At 46.6% G+C, this 18,673-nt stretch overlaps 1 protein-coding gene and 2 non-coding genes across 3 annotated transcripts in view; 2 read left to right on the forward strand and 1 right to left on the reverse strand.

Annotated features, from left to right (window-relative positions):
- LOC140189166 (uncharacterized) overlaps window positions 1–18,673 on the reverse strand; it is a 751,862-nt gene that overhangs the window by 358,359 nt on the left and 374,830 nt on the right. The gene's annotated exons all lie outside the window — the stretch shown is intronic.
- Window positions 9,759–9,830, forward strand: trnaa-ugc (transfer RNA alanine (anticodon UGC)). Its single transcript has one exon. It is a non-coding gene; the product is annotated as a tRNA-Ala (tRNA).
- On the forward strand, window positions 10,963–11,044 carry trnas-aga (transfer RNA serine (anticodon AGA)). The gene has a single exon. It is a non-coding gene; the product is annotated as a tRNA-Ser (tRNA).

An 18,673-nucleotide genomic window follows, 5' to 3' on the forward strand; every position in this document is an offset into this window, starting at 1 on the left:
TATTGCGGAATATAGGGAGCAAGAAAGGAGTTTAAGAAGCGGCTGAGAAGAGCAAGAAAGGGGTATGAGAAGGCCTTAGCGAGTAGGGTAAAGGAAAACCCCAAGGCATTCTTCAATTATGTGAAGAAAAAAAGGATGACAGGAGTGAAGGTAGGACCGATTAGAGATAAACGTGGGAAGATGTGCCTGAAGGCTGTGGAAGTGAGCGAGGTCCTCAATGAATACTTCTATTCGGTATTCACCAATGAGCGGGAACTTGATGATGGTGAGGACAATATGAGTGAGGTTGATGTTCTGGAGCATGCTGATATTAAGGGAGAGGAGGTGTTGCAGTTGCTAAAATACGTTAGGACGGATAAGTCCCTGGGGCCTGACAGAATATTCCCCAGGCTGCTACACGAGGCGAGGGAAGAGATTGCTGAGCCTCTGGCTAGGATCTTTATGTCCTCGTTGTCCACGGGAATAGTACCGGAGGATTGGAGGGAGGCGAATGTTGTCCCCTTGTTCACAAAAGGTAGTAGGGATAGTCCAGGTAATTATAGACCAGTGAGCCTTACGTCTGTGGTGGGAAAACTGTTGGAAAAGATTCTTAAAGATAAGATCTCTTGGCATTTAGAGAATCATGGTCTGATCAGGGACAGTCAGCATGGCTTTATGAAGGGCGGATCGTGTCTAACAAGCCTGAATGAGTTTTTTGAGGAGGTGACCAGGCATATAGATGAGGGTAGTGCAGTGGATGTGATCTATATGGATTCTAGTAATGCATTTGACAAGGTTCCACACGGTAGGCTTATTCAGAAAGTCAGAAGGCATGGGATCCAGGGAAGCTTGGCCAGGTGGATTCAGAATTGGCTTGCCTGCAGAAGGCAGAGAGTCGTGGTGGAGGGAGTACATTCAGATTGGAGGATTGTGACTAGTGGTGTCCCACAAGGATCTGTTCTGGGACCTCTACTTTTCGTGAGTTTTATTAACGACCTGAATGTGGGGTTAGAAGGGTGGGTTGGCAAGTTTGCAGACGACACAAAGGTTGGTGGTGTTGTAGATAGTGTAGAGGATTGTCAAAGATTGCAAAGAGACATTGATAGGATGCAGAAGTGGGCTGAGAAGCGGTAGATGGAGTTTAACCCGGAGAAGTGTGAGGTGCTACACTTTGGAAGGACAAACTCCAAGGCAGAGTACAAAGTAAATGGCAGGATACTTGGTAGTGAGGAGCAGAGGGATCTGGGGGTACATGTCCACAGATCCATGAAAGTTGCCTCACAGGTGGATAGGGTAGTTAAGAAAGTTTATGAGGTGTTAGCTTTCATAAGTCGAGGGATAGAGTTTAAGGGTCGCGATGTAATGATGCAGCTCTATAAAACTCTGTTTAGGCCACACTTGGAGTACTGTGTCCAGTTCTGGTCGCCTCTCTATAGGAAGGATGTGGAAGCATTGGAAAGGGTACAGAGGAGATTTACCAGGATGCTGCCTGGTTTAGAGAGTATGCATTATGATCAGAGATTAAGGGAGTTAGGGCTTTTCTCTTTGGAGAGAAGGAGGATGAGAGGAGACATGATAGAGGTGTACAAGATAATAAGAGGAATAGATAGAGTGGACAGGCCAGCACCTCTTCCCCAGGACACCACTGCTCAATACAAGAAGACATGGCTTTAAGGTAAGGGGTGGGAAGTTCAAGCGGGATATTAGAGGAAGGTTTTTTACTCAGAGAGTGGTTGGTGCGTGGAATGCACTGCCTGAGTCAGTGGGCGAGGCAGATACACTCGTGAAGTTTAAGAGACTGCTAGAATGGTATATGGAGGAATTTAAGGTGGGGGAATATATGGGAAGCAGGGTTTGAGGGTAGGCACAACATTGTGGGCCGAAGGGCCTGGAATGTGCTGTACTATTCTATGTTCTATGTTCTATGTTCTAAATTCTTGAGAGGGTGAGAGGATGTCTGGTTATTTACGGCAGCAGTATTATTTCCTTTTTGCCTGTCTTTACAGACTGTTCTAAAAACCAAGTTAGTAACCAGGTAGGTTATTTATTCCCTGGTTTAACGTTGTGGTGGGTAAAGGTTGTCTGTCTATACAGCAGGATTTATGGCCATTACCATTAGTCTGCAATGGGTTGAACAAGTTAAGTCCAACAGAGTTGTGATCTGCTCAGACACTACCTCGGTACTGCAGAGTTTGGAATCGAAGTCTTCAAGAAGCCACAGCCGATCTGTTGATGGATGTGTATTATGATCTATATGCTCTGAAGTGTGTGGGAAGAAACCAGAACACAGAACATAGAAATTTATAGCACGTTACAAGCCCTTCGGCCCACAATGCCGTGCCGACCATGTAACATACTCCAAAAACTGCCTAGAATTTCCTTAGCACACAGCCCTCGACTTTCCTAAGCTTCATGTACCTATCTAAGAGGCTTTTATAAGCCCCTATTGTATCCGCCTCTACCATCGCCGCCAGCAGTGCATTCCACGCACCCACCACTCTCTGTGTGAAAAACCTACCCCTGTCATCCCCTCAGTATTATTTCCAAGCACCTTAAAGCCATGCCCCCTCCTGTTAGCCATTTCACACCCTGGAAAAAAAAAAGCTCTGGCTATCCGCACGATCAACGCCGCTCATCGTCTTTTACACCTCTATCAGGTCACCTCTCGTCCTCCATCGCTCAAAGCAAAGCAGACAATAAGTCTGAGGTAGATATTATATTTCATGTGGGAAAGTATGAAGCCAAATGTTGCACCAGGCTGGGAAATAGCAGAAATTGTGGGATAAGAGTTGCAGAGGGAGGTGATATTATTGTTTGTTTCCATCAGTCTAAGGGTGGCACCTTTTGGAAAAGAATAAGAGGGAAGATGTGTGGTTTATAAGACTAATAGTCGGACATACGGGTTTGCACTCCTCTTTGGAACTTCTTGGGTAGTAAGGGAATGTCTCGTGTGATTTTTGTAATCTCTCAGAGACGGTGGAACATGTGATCATGATGTGCCACAGATATTCTTTGGAATGTTGGAAGCTGTTTAGGCATTTAATGGGTCGAGCTGGGGTGCGGAATTTGCAGGATATACTGGTACCTCAGGCCGGGACGGTTAAGTCGTGTAGGAAACTGGTGAACGTTTTAGTTAAAATAGATTTGTGATGTCGCATCTGATCCCCATCAAGCGTCCCCTCAGAATCCATTACAGTAGGTGGTGCTAATGCACCTGATGGGAGAAAGTAGGAGGAGAGTGAAACAAGTCCGGGACGGCGGCCCCTGCTACCCTGCTGACGTCACCATTGCTGTCAGTCCCTGCGCACTGCTTCAGTGTCCTGGTGCCCCGTCATTGACAGCCCATTGGGGGCTCCCTCAGCAGACGTAGATCAGTGTGACAGGAATAAGGCCCAGCTCCGCCTTCTCCAGGACAGCTGGGAAACGGCAAACTCCTTTGTCCCAGCTGCTGAGGCCCACATGGGGATCTTTGTGTTTGTCATCGCGATATGATGAAAACTTATCCCGCTATAATAGAGTTTTTCTCCGACTAAATGCCCCATGGATTTCAGGGTGAAAGTCCACCGAGCAAAATTTGGACTCTGTTTCTCCTTTCACGGATGCTGAGTATTTCCAACAGTTTCTGCTTCTAGTTCAGGATCATTTCTGTTTGCCTGACTCTGGATCACTGCTACTCCTGTCACATGTGAACATAGTTATTGCGGCAAAGTGGTTAAGGTGATGGATAACAAATCGATTAAGTTGTCTCTACATAGTTTTGAATCCTGACAAATTACCTGCCTCTTCATTTTTTGTTTTATATTCTTCGTGACTCTCTGATCCGTCTCACGGACACGGATTGTGAAAGAACCGGTGCAAACACCAATATCTGGTCACCGTTTCTAAACCCAGGAAGAGCCGATTTATTCCAGTTTCTTTCAGGATGTCTCTGTGGCGCAACCAATCAGAGCCTTGCGCCGTTAGCCGGAACATCAGTGGTCGAGGCCACTCATAGTCTCTGGAAATCCCGCTGCTTTTGTTGTCCCGTGTGTGTGCTCCTATTTTATTTACTGAAAGCGATAACCACATATAAAAAATAGAATACTATCACCACTTGTCCTTCCTTGCATGCATTTTGCCATGAAATAAATGGACAGAACATGGAATATGAAACCAATACAAACTCTCATTTGGCACCAGTATATCTAACGTTTGTTCTTTAACCAATACGTGTTGCGGCGGTTCCATCGGGCACCAGCTCCTCTGTGCCCTCTGGTGGCCGGTGGCTATAACACAAGACCCAGCTCCTCTGTGCCCTCTGGTGGCCGGTGGATATAACACAAGACCCAGCTCCTCTGTGCCCTCTGGTGGCCGGTGGCTATAACACAAGACCCAGACCACCACTGTCCTCTGTGGCAGGTGGCTGATTTATTGACTGACTCTGTCTCTGCCTGTCATTTCCGACCCAGGAATCCGGATATTTCGTTCACGTCATCGTGCAAGTTAAATAAATTCACAACTTGACATCCTCACGACTCGGTTGACGGCATTCCCGACTGCAGGGAACAATCTTAATTTGGGTAGTTAATGATCATTCCGTTTCAGTCTGCAAGAATGTGACAAGTGATTCCGATTTAAATATTCTCTCTCTAATTTGACGTCGATGCGAATTTCCAAAAGTGTCTTGTTTCTATTCAGGACTAATGCACAGTCTTGGGTTTGGTGAAATATTTTGTTCATCCGCCTTTACGTCGTCCTTTTAAACTAATACTGTCAGTTTGAAAGTCTGTTGTTGCTCTCTGACTTAAACTCCTTAAATTTTACAGGTCAATGGTGTGAGACCCACAGACAGTCACGTCTCCTTTTCTCCCTGACGCAGCTCCCTACAATTAGAATAAATGGAGGAGAGGACAGACATATCTTCAGATATTTCCTGAGGAGACGGAGGTCCTTTAACATCTGCCGGGCGATGCTGAGGATGTTCTACGAGTCTGTGGTGGCCACTGCTATCGTGTCTGCTGTTGTGTGCTAGGGCAGCAGGCTGAGGGTAGCAGACACCAACAGAATCAACAAACTTATTCGTAAGGCCAGTGATGTTGTAGGGATGGAACTGGACTCTCTCACGGTAGTGTCTGAAAAGAGGATGTTGTCTAAGTTGCATGCCATCTTAGTCAATGTCTCCCATCCACTACATAATGTACTGGGTGGGCACAGGAGTACATTCAGCCAGAGACTCATTCCACCAAGATGCAGCACAGAGCGTCATAGGAAGTCATTCCTGCCTGCGGCCATCAAACTTTACAACTCCTGCCTTGGAGGGTCAGACACCCTGAGCCGATAGGCTGGTCCTGGACTTATTTCATAATTTACTCGCATAATTTACATACTACTATTTAACTATTTATGGTTCTATTACTATTTATTATTTATGGTGCAACTGTAACGAAAACCAATTTCCCCCTGGGATCAATAAAGTATGACTATGACTATGACTATGACTATGACTAGATACAAAAAGGATGAAAGGGCGTGCATAATAATCGGGAAGAAAAACTGAGGTTAGATGAGCGACCACGATCGAAATGAATGGCGGAATTGGCTCGAAAAGCCGATTAGCCTACTCCGACTTCTATTTTCAATCTTTGAACGTCCAACCTTTGTGCTCAGAATGTCAGACAGAAGATTTCATCGTTCATTTGACAGTGGTGACGTGGCTCAGTGGAGGAGGGCATGTGTGAAGTCCCGGGTCCAAACCCCGCATTTCCACATTGTTGTTTGCGAAGTTTGAAATTTGGGCGGAAAATCCCAGATGAAGAAATTTCCCGCACTATCGTTGGCCTTTCATTGCCGTCGTAGAGACGCCACGATAACCCTGTAACCCGTGGGATAGTTAAGAATGGTTCCTTGCTGCATATGAGTCCTCGGTAGTGGAATTCTAAAAACACCCCCACTTTTAAGGAAGGGACGAAAGCTCGGCCGTGGTGTTCTGAACGTCACAGCAACAACTACAATTCGCATTGAGACCTACTGAATGTGGAAGAACCAAGCTTACGTGGACGTGGAGAGGATGATTCCTATGGTGGGGTTGTCCAGAACTAGAGGGAACAGCCTCAAAATTGAGGGTAGACCTTTTATATTGAGGTAAGGAGGATTTTGCTTTTAGCCAGAGAGTAAGAAATCTGTGGAATGCTCAGTCGCAGACTGCGGTGGAGGCAAGTCTATGGGGTTGAGTGGGATCCGGGATCAGCCGGGATGGAATGGCGGAGCAGACTCGATGAGCTGAATGACCGATTTCTGCTCCTATGTCTTATAGTCTTATAGTCTAACTAAATCCTGATGAAGGGATGGTTTGAGGTACGCACTTGCGATGCGGAAACCAAGTCAGCACCTAAACCCGCGAGTTCCGTTCACAGGGAGACGAGGTGAACTTCTGGTTCAGCTTGGAAATCCAACATTCATTCAGTGATCAGGACAGGATTAGAACGTTAATGGGACCTCGGGATTGAACGTCGTGATTCTCGAGTGTGGCTCAGAATGTCGTTATTGATAAGAAGCCCCACAAGAGGGATGAATTGTTCTTGCTAGCAATTAAATGAGAGAAACCCCATTCACTGGCAAATATCGGGAACGAGGTGCAAGATGCGATAAAGCATAAACGACACGGAGAGAATAACTGGGTGGTCCAGAATGTAAGGAAGAAAGAAACGAAAGTGGAGACAGAATTAAGGACAGAAAGTGAAGTAAGTGGGTAGGAATAAGGGGGAAATAGAATTGATGCAGCATGGACAGACACAGAGGGAGACCCAGACATATACAGACATAGACAAGACCTAAACATATACAGGCACCGACACAGACATAGACAGAAAAAGACAGAGACAGAGATGCAGACATCATACAGACATAGACATACAGACACAAACCCAGACATGTACAGGCATAGAGAAGACAAAGACAGATACAGGCACCGACACAAACATAGACAAACTCAGTCACAGACACAGACTGAAATATAGACCCAGACATATACAGTTACGCAAAAACACACACCCATACCAACACACACAAACGCAAACACACACAGAATGATACGCGCGCATACACAAACAAACGCAAGAGGTTGCACATCATTCATGGGAGAGCAATGCTATTTTTTTTCCATAGCAGAGTGGCGCAGCGGAAGCGTGCTGGGCCCATAACCCAGAGGTCGATGGATCGAAACCATCCTCTGCTATCTCAACTGCTAACAACAACAATTTTCCGTCAGTGCGCTTTAAAACACGACGGCATCCCATCATTGGTAGATGCAAGGAAATCCATTGGCTTTCGGCTGGAATGTACCTTTATATGTTATCCTTTCTAATTTTTGCTGAGGTTTCTGTTTGGTTGGAAAGATTAACAGATTGAGGTATCTTAATGTCATCTATTCTCTGCAGAATAAACCCGTGTCTTGTATATAAAAAAATGCTGGAAACACACAGTGGATAGGCAACATTTGCAGAAAGAAGAGATTTGATGTTTCCGGTGGATGCCCGTTCGTCCCAACTGGAAAAGAGAGAAAATAAACAAAATGCTGGAGGAACTGAGCAGCCCAGGCGGCATCTATGGAAGAGTACACTCAACGTTCCGGCCGAGACCCTTCATCAGGACTGGAGAAAAAAATGAGGAAACCTTGCAGAGGAGCTTCTCTCTCTCTCTCTCTCTCTCTCTCTCTCTCTCTCTCTCTCTCCCCCCCCCCCCCCCACCCCCGCTTTCCAAATCGTTCCCTGCATCGATTACTCAGACAATAAATCCTGTTGGGGAATGCTCTTCATCCCAACGCACAATCAGGCACAAACGTGAGCGTGTCCGCTGGCCAGTGCTCGACAAAGAAGCAGCTGAATCGGAAAGGATTCCCGAGACCTCGCCGGTCGCAGAGGGAGAAATGTAAAATGTCTGAAAAGTGTCGGTTTCGCAGTCCCCGAACGAATGTTGACTTGACCCCGTGAAACGTCGTGTGTTCGGACGTCTGAATGACAGATTTAATTTCGCGCTAGTTTCTCATCACTGGTTAATATACCCGCCCGTCACGGAAAACGGGTTTTCATTTCCCCGAAGAGGAATTAGTTTTGCTGTTTCCATATTAAATGTGATTTCAAACCGGATTTTCAAAACAAAAAGTGTTAAGGAGGTTAAGTCGGAGTTTGATGGTGAAATGATCTGTTCATCGGGGATGTGGAACAGTCCGGTCTGCAGTGACCCCGGGAAGGGAGAATCTCGCGATCGGTGTTCAGCTTCTTCAGATATCCCCTCAGCAACTCTGTATGTCAGCGCCATTCAGTGTAACCCTCAGTGACAGGGTCCCATGTTCGCTAAAATATTTCCATCATCCACCTCTGCTATGCTTTAAACTTTAAGCAAAGGCCGGTCTTACGCTCGATTTAAGGAGTACGGTTCAACGAGTTAGAAAAGAGGAGGAGAATGAAACCGACGCCTTCGCCCAGCTCAGGCCACCCGCCAGAGACTGAGTGAGATTCTCTCCTCCAACTCAGCGCCCAGAGCTCAGGGTGAAAGGTCACCGACCTGAAACGTGAACTCTGTTTCTCCCTCCGCAGACGCTGCCTGAGCTGTGGAATATTTACGGCAGTTTCGGATTTTACTTCAGTAATTTTCCTTTTTTTGCCGACCCCGGGATCGATACACTCCCCATACGTCCCGTGACACAGTGACCACATTCCATGTAAAATGCCCTTGTTCCTGGCCTGCCCAATTGTGAGGAGTGTGTAGTCGTGGCCGAGTCGTTTGCAGATGCGATAAGAATTTATTGGGAGTTCACCGCGAAGCTTCTAAATAGGACAAATATTTGTTCCTCACGTTTTCTTTTTATAGTGTCCTCGACTCTCTGATGGAAATCATTCATTCAAGCAGATTGTGAAAATCGGTGTCCTAGCATCGACTACTAGTCAACATCGTCCAACGAAGAAATGGATCATTTAATCCTTTTTCACTCCCTGCTTGGTGGCGCAATCGGTGAGCGCGTTCGGCTGTTAACCGAAAGGTGGTGGTTCGAGCCCACCCAGGGTGTCTGGTGATCCAGCAGCTTTTTCGGTGCATTTGATTGTCTGCTGGGATAGTGGGTGGGGGTGGAACGGGGGGATGCTCCCTTTCTGCTGCCGTACAGAGTTCAGTGGGGATTTAAATTGTTTTATTTTTGCCAGATACAATATGTGACAAAAAGCTTCTCTTTCATACTTTTCATAGACATCAAACTCTTACTATCTCTTCTTTCAGTTGGTCCCGACGAAGGGTCTCGGCTCGAAACGTCGACTGTACCTCTTCCTATGGATGCTGCCTGGCTTGCTGCGTTCACCAGCATTTTTTATGTGAGTTGCTTTCATAGACATCATATCATGACACAGAGTATTGTCTGAGAACAAGGTTCATCATTAATTAAATGCAGAATAAAGTGAAACAGCCACAGAGAAAGCACAGTGCGGGAAAATAATAAGGTGGGGCGTCATAACGAGGGAGATTGTGAGGCGTCCATCTTTTTTCACGAGGAGACCATTCAAACTATGCTTCACAGCGTGGCACATGCTTTATTTTCCGTGATCATTCTGCTGGAGTCTAATTGGTTTCATTCCACAAAAAAATTATCATGGTGTTCGGGAAGAGAACTGAACAAGGATCAAGTATGATCGCACTGGATGGTGGAGCAGACTTGAGGCCGAATGACTGTGACCATCAGCCATTATCTGTGTTTCACTGCTCAGTTGTGATATGCAGGAAGGTTTGGACCTGAACACTTCTGTATTTCAATTGGGGATGTAGCTCAGTGGAAGAGCGCAGGCTTTGCATGTATGAGGGCCCGGGTTCGATCCCCGGCATCTCCACGCCAGTGAGCTGGAATTTTGGACAATCATCAGGTTTGCAGTCGGCACAATGATCGTACAGCGGTACAGCGGCACACATAAACCTTGACGTTGAGTCTCACCGCGGACAAGACTAACGAGATGATTCATTAGGAAGGTGCAGGCTGACCGCTCATTACCGCAAATAAACGGCTCCTCGAGAGAGAGACAGAGCGGACCACCAAACCCGCCGCCTGAACGCCACAGAGAACAGCAAGAAAGCGCACCGGCGTGTCCACTTCCTGAGGAGACTGAAGCCAGTGAGACTTCCCCAAACTCCATTCTAAAATGCTTTTATTTCACAGGAGCGTCATTGAAAGAGCTCTAACCACTTGATAAATCGTCTGGAACGAGAATCGTAAGGAATCCGACGGCAAGTCCCTGCAGAGGAGAGAGAGGCTGCGACAGCAGTTCACTTTCACATTGAGACCCAGAGATTTGCGGACTATTGAAAACTGACGGAATTCTGACCTTCATTGGATCATATGGACGGATTAGGAGGTGAACGAGACTCGGGATTGGACAAAATAAATCCCGCAGTGCGGGTGTATTCTCCGGTTCACCTCAGACTGCGGTCGCTGCTGGTCACGTCGACACTGACCGACGTAGCATCCACAAAATGCAGCAGGAACTCAACGGGCATCTGCGCACGAAATATGGACTGTTTCCTCCTCCTCAGAGATGCTGTCAGATCTGGTGATTTGCCCCGGCATTCTGTGTTCTGGATTTGCAGCATCTGCAGAATCTCCTGTGTTTATAACCTAAATAACAGTCAGCAGGCAAAGAGAATCTCCCGCTGTATATTGCAGACCACATCCACGGCTACAACTCGAAAGCTTATAAAGAAACTCCCATCGGGGTCTTCTTACCCGAACAGCTTCTTAATCCCCGCAGAAGGATTCTACATCTCCCGATCCTGCTCTGCTCTGACTGAGACTCCATCCAGTTCAGTGACTGATTTCCTGCTGAAAGGTCATTGAGCTGAACGTGAATTCGGTTTCTCTTTTCTCAGCCGCTAACAGATCTGCTGAATATTTCCAGCAATCCCCGCTTTTAGTTCAGGATCAACCCCGTTTATTTGACTCCGGGATTTGAATCTACCTGTGAAGAACTTGTAGTCGTGGCCGAGTGGTTAAGGCGATGGACTAGAAATCCATTGGGGTTTCCCCGCGCAGGTTCGAATCCTGCCGACTACGTCTTTATATCGGTTTTGACTCCCTGATCCCTCCCAGGGATACAGATTGTAAAAAGCCAGTCGAAGCACCGATCTCTGTTCGCCGCCTCCAAAACCAGGAAGTGTCCATGTGTTTTGCTTTTATTCAGGTGGCCTCTACTATGCAATCGGTCAGCTGCTGTTCGGCTGTTATCCGAAATGGTGGTGTTCCAAACTATCCAGGCACGCTTTTGATCCAGTGGCCTTGACTGTCCGTTTTGTGCTCTCCGTGCTGTGCCTAATACATTCATTTAAAGATTTAAAAAAATCCACATATGGAAAACAGAACACTATCACGACCTGCCTTGCTTACATTCATGTTGACATAAACTTAATATATTGTACATGGACGATCAAACAACAGAAACTCTTACAGGGCACCAGTGTATTTCATGTTTGAATTTATGTTATCGCCACTTGAACCAGAGGGATAAATTCATTCAACCTCACTCACACCAACACTGTTTCCACAACTCACTTTCAAACTCGACATTTCGCGCAATCGACAATATTCCTTTGTTGTTGTTATTATTATTATTATTATTATTATTATTATTATTATTATTACAACGTTTGTACTTTCTGAGCTCAAGCCAGTGAAACCAGAAGTCCGGGTGAACTGAAGTGTAACAGCGACAGGGGAAGCACAGTGCAGGTAAATAATAAGCTGCAGTATCATAACGAGGTGGACTGTGAGGTCAAACGTACACCTTATCGTACTAAGAAACCATTCAATGGACAAAACAGCTGGACTGAAACTATCCATGAGTTTGTGACACGTCCTTTCAGGCTTTTGTGCTTTCTGCCCGATGGAGGAGGGAAAGGAGCGGGGTTGTCTTTGGTCAGGAATCTGTCCGTTCGATATGACCGGAAATTGCATTTCCTGCAGCGGAGTCCTTGAAACTGACGGACTTGTTGGGACTAATGGTCTGTTTTTCATTTGGCCAACACTGCACCCAATAATTAAGAAAATTATTGAGAAAACCAGAGTAGGGAGGAAGAGGAAAATCCCCTTCATTCACCCACCCAGAAACAAAGTTCAGACAGGTGACCATTAAATAGGAAAGGTATGTCTTACTTTGGAAATAGAGCCGAACACTAGAACAGAACCTAATTTCCCAAATAGAAACATCTAAACAGAATAGAGAGGGATAAAGTTCGAAATTATAACTCCACAAGGGATAACCACTCGGAAGAATAGATTCGCAACGATCAGTTTGATCCAGACGCAACACTCACCCCAACCCCCCAGCATCACCCCATGGGAAAAATGCATCCCGATGAACACAAGTACTCTTCTCGACAGAGTGCCAAGCTCACCCCACATCACCAGCTCTAACTCCCACCACCCAGCGGACATCCCTCAACCCTAACCCCCAACCTAATCCTAACATCCAAAGGATCACACACCCTAGTTAACCCTGGACACACCCCGAAAAAGGGACCTACTTAACACTGGGCCCCATGCTCCTTTTCTCCGCTCCTCCAAATGCGGAGGCCTACATCCACATTCCTCAGCCACATCCCTAAACATAAAAACTTCACCCATCCTACACACCCCCATAAACCTGAGCCCTCTCTCCACCGGGGGCCAAGTTCACGCCACTTCATCATCAGACCGGATGCTCTTTCAACTCCTCCCACCACCACAAAGTCCTGTGGCCCCTCCACCCAGCCATACACCTAAGTATAACACCTCCAACCCTCCTGCACACCCCCATAAACGTGGGCCCTCTCCCCATCAGGGAGCCAGTTTCACCCCACATCACCAGCACCACGACACCCCATAAACATTCCCAACCCTACACTTCACCCTAATTCTAACTTCCACTGGACTGCGCACCCAAACTAAACCGGACAGCACCCAAATAACCCAAGCCACACCCCACAAAAGGGCTTACCTGGCAGTCCTTTGCCCTACCCCTAAACGTAACATCTCCAACCCTCATACACACCCCCTTAAACCCACGCCCTCACCCCATCAAGGGGTCAAATTTACCTAATATCAGCAGCGGTTTGATTCCTGTTTCAGACCTGCCCCCTATTGCAAGGTCCCGCAGAAACCTTCACCCCGCCCCCCAAATGCAGTTGTCACCCCATCCCACCTCCCTTCGCCGTGAATCCTCCACCCCCATTACCTAACTCTACCCCGGGTCTGTCCCTCCCCACAACTCCGCTCAATTAGCTACTGCACAGCCCCCAGATCACAGCACCCCGTACCTATAAAACCCCCACCCCCAAAACACTATCCATAAGCAATAACTCCACCATTTTAACTTAAACTCCAGCACAGAGGTTAACGAGGAGGAAGATCCCAATAAAGGCAAGTCGGGGACCGAGACGATGACAACGTGGGCCAAAATCAAAGTGGCAGGGTGAAGTGATACTGCATCTCCAGTACGAGATCTACAAACACTAGAGGGATAGTTTGCCCACTTCCCATATACTCGCATCCTGACCCATCTTCCACTCTTTGCCCATTCTCCTAATCTCTCTAAGTCCTCCTGTAGACTCCCTATTTCCTCAAAACTACCTGCCCCTCCACTATTTCTGCATCGTCTGTAAAATTGGCAACAAATCATCAATTCCATCGTCCAAATCATTGACATGTAACATACAAATAATCGGTCCCACCACAGACCCCTGTGGAACACCACTAGTGACCGGAAAAGGCTCTCTTTACTCCCTCTCTTTGCTTTGTGCCAATCAGCCACTGCTTTATCCATGCTGGTATCTCTCCTGTATCACCATCGGCGCGTAGCTTGTTAAGCAGCCTCCTGTATGGCATGGCACCTTGTCAAAGGCCATCTGACAATCCAAGTACACAACATCAACCGATTCTCCTTTGTCTATCTTGCTTGTTATTTCTTCAACGAATTCCAACAGTTTTGTCAGGCAAGATTTTCCCTTCAGAAAACAATGCTGATTGCGGTCTTTTTACTCTTGCACTTCCGTAGCTCTATGCAAAATGGTTCAACATCTTCTGACCCTATGTCACTTCTTTCTAATGCTTTGATTTCATTCTTTACCAACAGGGCAACACCATCCACTATGCCTTCCTGCCTGTCCTTTTGATACAATGTGTATCCTTGGATATTAAGCTCCCAGATATAATCTTCTTTCAGCCATAATTCAGTGATGCCTGCAGCATAATACATGCCATTCTGTAACTGTGGTACAAATTCACCAATCTTATTATGTATACTGCACACATTCAAATATATCAGCTTTAGTCTTGTATGCTCATTTTTTGATTTTGTCCCCCCTTTATGTTGCAAATCACCCCGTTGACTGCAATTTTGCCCTACCATCAGCCTTTCCTTACTAAGAGTCTCTCTACACATTGACTGTGTTTGTAAACTACCTCGTGTTCTGCACTCTCACTTCGTTTCCCATCCCACTGTCAAAATTAGTTTAAACCCATCCGAGCTGTATCTCTGGTTAGTGCAGAAGGTGGTGCTGAGGTATAAGACCAGCCATGACCTTATCGAACCATGGAGCAGGCGCAGGGGTCTGAATGAGACAAGGATCAGGAGCAGAAGCAGCAGAGGGCAGTGACGTATCGAGGGAAGAAATATTGTTCAGCATCATAGCAAACAGATAATTCACCTGGCGCTGATAAACACATCCAGGCCGGTTCAGAGGAGGATGGGTGGAAACAGCAGAGACTCTGCACATCATTTCCCAATCTCTCTGGCTGCGGGAGGATTGAAGGCTGCTGACATTGTGTCCATGTTTACAAAGGCAAATGGAGATGGGCTGAGTAATTACCGACCAGTCAACTTCCAGGCAGTGCTCAGAGGATTGCTGGAGATAATTCCGAGCGACACCAGGAATCATTGTTGAGAGAAGATTTATTCTCAACATCGGAAGGTTGGATGTTGTTTGATTATTTTTCAGGAGAGTTGGTCAAGAGAGTGAAGATTAGTCCTGGCAAGTGTGAAGTTAAATGTGAAGGGAACATACACATTTAATGGCAGGACCCTTACAGCATTACTGCACAGATTGATCAGGAGGTCTAAGTTGCAACACAGACAGGCAGAGTGGTAAAGAATGTGTACGGTATGTTCGCCGTCATCATCAGAAACACAGAATACAAGGGTCAGGAATTCCGGAGTCAGATGTAGAGTTTCTGCTCAAGCTACATTTGGAGTGTCCTGTGCAGTTCTAGTTGCAGGAGGAATGTGGAGGCTTTGCAGAGGGTTCAGGAGAGATTTATCAGGATGCTGCCTGGCCTGGGGAGGATGTGCTGTGAGGACCAGAAGGACAAAATTGGATTGCTTCTTCTGGAGCATTGGACCTGAGGAGAGACCTGACAGGATTTGATAAAACTCTGAAAAGCATTGTTAGGTTCCACAGTGCGCATCTTTTTTTTTTCTGAGAGTTCACACATCACATACTTGAGGACATAGCTTTAAGGGGAGAGGAGTAAAATTTAAAGTAGATGTTTTACAGAGTGGTGGGTGCATGGATCACACTGCCTGGGATGGGAGTGGTAGCAAAGTTGTGAGCTTTTTAATACCAGATCAATTTGCAGGAATTGGGGGATATGGATCCTGTGCAGGCAGAAGGGATCAGTTTAATTTGGAATCATAGTCGGCTGAATGTCCTGTTCCTATCCACAACTGTTTGATGTCTGTACAGTGTGCTTGATGTCATCCACATGGATGTCAGCGACGTGTTAGATGAAACCCACAGCGCAGAGAGATCCCATAGGATCTAAGGCAAAGTACAAATGGATCCCACTCTGTCTCGGTGAGAGGGAGTGAGGGAAACTCTGCTGTCAGTGTGGGCACCTGATGAAGGAGTTTGCAGATGTGACAATACTTGTCCGTGTGGGAGATCGTGAGGAGGGAAGCTGAAGACTGCAGGAAAGGCCAGTGGATTCAGCAGGTGGGCAGGCAGGAGGAACATGGAATTTAATCTGGGGAACTGAGGAGATGTAGGTGGGGAAGACAAACAAGGCCGTGGACACACAGTACATGGGGGAATATGGAGAAGTGTGCAGGGGCAGAGGGACTCTGGAGAACATGAGGACACGTCCCTGGCAGCAGTCAGCAGTCAGTTGATGGGTGAAGAAGGCATAGAGCAGACCTGCATTTGTTGTCTGAAGGCACAGTGTGCCAGAGCAGGGAACTCTACTGGAAATGCATAAACGGAAGTGGGGTCTCAGATGTAGCACTGGTCACCACACCACAGGGACATACAGACACACACACATCCGAATTATGAGCAGGAGTTCCCATTCAGACCCTCCTACCTGCTCTGTCATTTAATGGGGTCATGGCTGGTGCCACTTCAATATTAAACTCCTTGTTCCTGTCTGCCTGCCTCCACCGCCACCATCATCAGAGACTATGAAGTTTATTTCCCAAACTGTACTGTAGTATCTGTACAATTGTAATTCTGCCCATTGTAAATTAGCACCTGATGTAAGCCCCCATGTCAATTTTTGGAATTGATGGCTTCTTCTCCTGATCCGATGCTGAGAGAAATGTTAGTGGATACTGTATGTCTTCTGAATACCTCATGTCACGGAGAGGCAGCACAGCTCCTGTTCCACTCAATGAACATGACCCTTAGTTATGAATGCATGTTGGGGCTAAACGGTCGAGTTGTTGAGTGTGCTGTAAGAGGTCTATACATTTGGAAAGTGGGTTAACAGTGCAGTCTCTACCCTTCAATAGTATGAGTTTGATTCTGTTTACCACTTTGATAAGAAGATTAGAGCTGTGAAGGGAGCACTGGACCGCACTGCCCAGAGAAATCACACTTGCCAATGGAACTGCTTTCAACGATGGCAATAAACTTCTCATCATGGACTGCATAAATCCTCAGCGCTGAAGCTGCTTCATGAGGATGAGGGTGAAGTCTGTTACTGCAACTACGGGGTGATGAGATTAGATTTAGGTAACAGTACGTGCAATGTCCATGTCACCAGTGATCCTGTAACCTCTGTTAATGGCACTTACAGTATTGGATGACAGGCTCACTGCTGTTTGCCAAGGGTATCCCCTTTGCCTTTAAATTGAGCCTTTGGCCTGAACAAAAGCTGTCAAATATTTATTGATATTTGGAGTCTGTAGCAGAAAATACTAACACCTGCCAGCATTGAAGCACGAAGGAGACTGATGATTGTAACTGGATTGTAGTGTTCCTGTTCTGGGGACCTACCAGACGGGATCGTGAGAACATCAGTATGACCCCAGTGTTGCAGTGATCGGCTAACAACACTGCTGTAGTGCTACATGATACAAGTCTGGTCATCAAAGACATTTCTAACAAAGTGGCAGCAAGCTGCATCATGGCCTTTCAAATCTGAACAGCATTAAACTTCCTGTTGGCCGAGAGGGGAGGAACTTGTGTCATTATTGGACTGAAATAATGCAAAACATCTTTGATATATCTGAGAACATCGCCGATTTTATCAGTGCGGATCCCGATCGAACAGGGGTGTCAAACTACCGGCCCGGGGGATGATTTGTGGAATAAAAGTATATTCACGACCATTGATTATGCATGGGTACGGCAGCCGCTCCCTCTCCCACCGCTGTCTGTGCCGCCTGCTTCGCCGGCAGCTGTTGTGTGTACTTAGAAAACAATAGGCGGCAGTTAACCGCCCGCTGTGCATAAGCACCTTCCACCCTGCTCTGAAGACCACGAGGGCCCCACTTACGTCGTCAGACACAGTATGAGCAGTCAGAGTACTCAGGCAAGTAACACCTGTAGCAAGGCTGCTGTGGTTCAAAATGCTTTCCAAGAAAATAAAAGTTGACATCGAAGGTCAGATAGTCAACGATAATTGGAAAGCTCGTTGTTCTTCTGTGAGGACAACAGCAAACCTATGTGTCTGATCTGCTCGCAACAAGCGGCTGCGGCAAACGACTGCAATATCAAATGACACTATGAGACGTCACACGGAGAAAACTATGACATGTACGCATGGGGATGTGGTTTTCTGGGAATCACAGCGGCAGGTCAGCAGGTAGTGTTGAGCGGAAAGTAGAAATGAGGTTGCGGAACGCAGCCACGTTAATGAGCACGGTGGCACCGAGAGGCTGAAGTGTGTTTATATCAGTGCAGGGTGCAGAACTGTTAAGGCAGACGTACTTAGAGCCTGAATTAGTACATGGCGCGGTGATTCGTTGATTACAGAGATCTGGGTGACAGAAGGACTGGACTGGTTTCTAACCAGTCTAGGATTCATATGATTCAGACAGTCCAGAGGAGGCTAAAAGAGATTCCGGAGCAGCTCTGCTGATGAGGAACAATGTCACAGCGGCGAGGAAATCTCGCTGGCACTTGCAGTAAGCCAATGTCACAGCCACGGATTCGGCAACGCAGTAGATCGGGCAATTGCGCTCGTGAATATGCACATGTCAGCTAATTATTATTTAATTGCGATAGTACTTAACTCCATTCATTCCATCGTACAATTTGCCGAGACTTGAAACAGTGCAGCAGCGCTTCACTGCCTGTTTGCATTCGGCCTTTGCTGAAAAATTGGACAGTCGGGTCAATTGACTCTGAAGACGAGCGGTATTCGTTTTATTCTTAATTGTTATTTTAAGCAGCAGTGTTGGTTTCATTCACCATTTGAGACTTTTAGCTA

Source organism: Mobula birostris, chromosome 28, assembly GCF_030028105.1.
Source record: "Mobula birostris isolate sMobBir1 chromosome 28, sMobBir1.hap1, whole genome shotgun sequence".
Lineage (NCBI taxonomy): Eukaryota > Metazoa > Chordata > Chondrichthyes > Myliobatiformes > Myliobatidae > Mobula > Mobula birostris.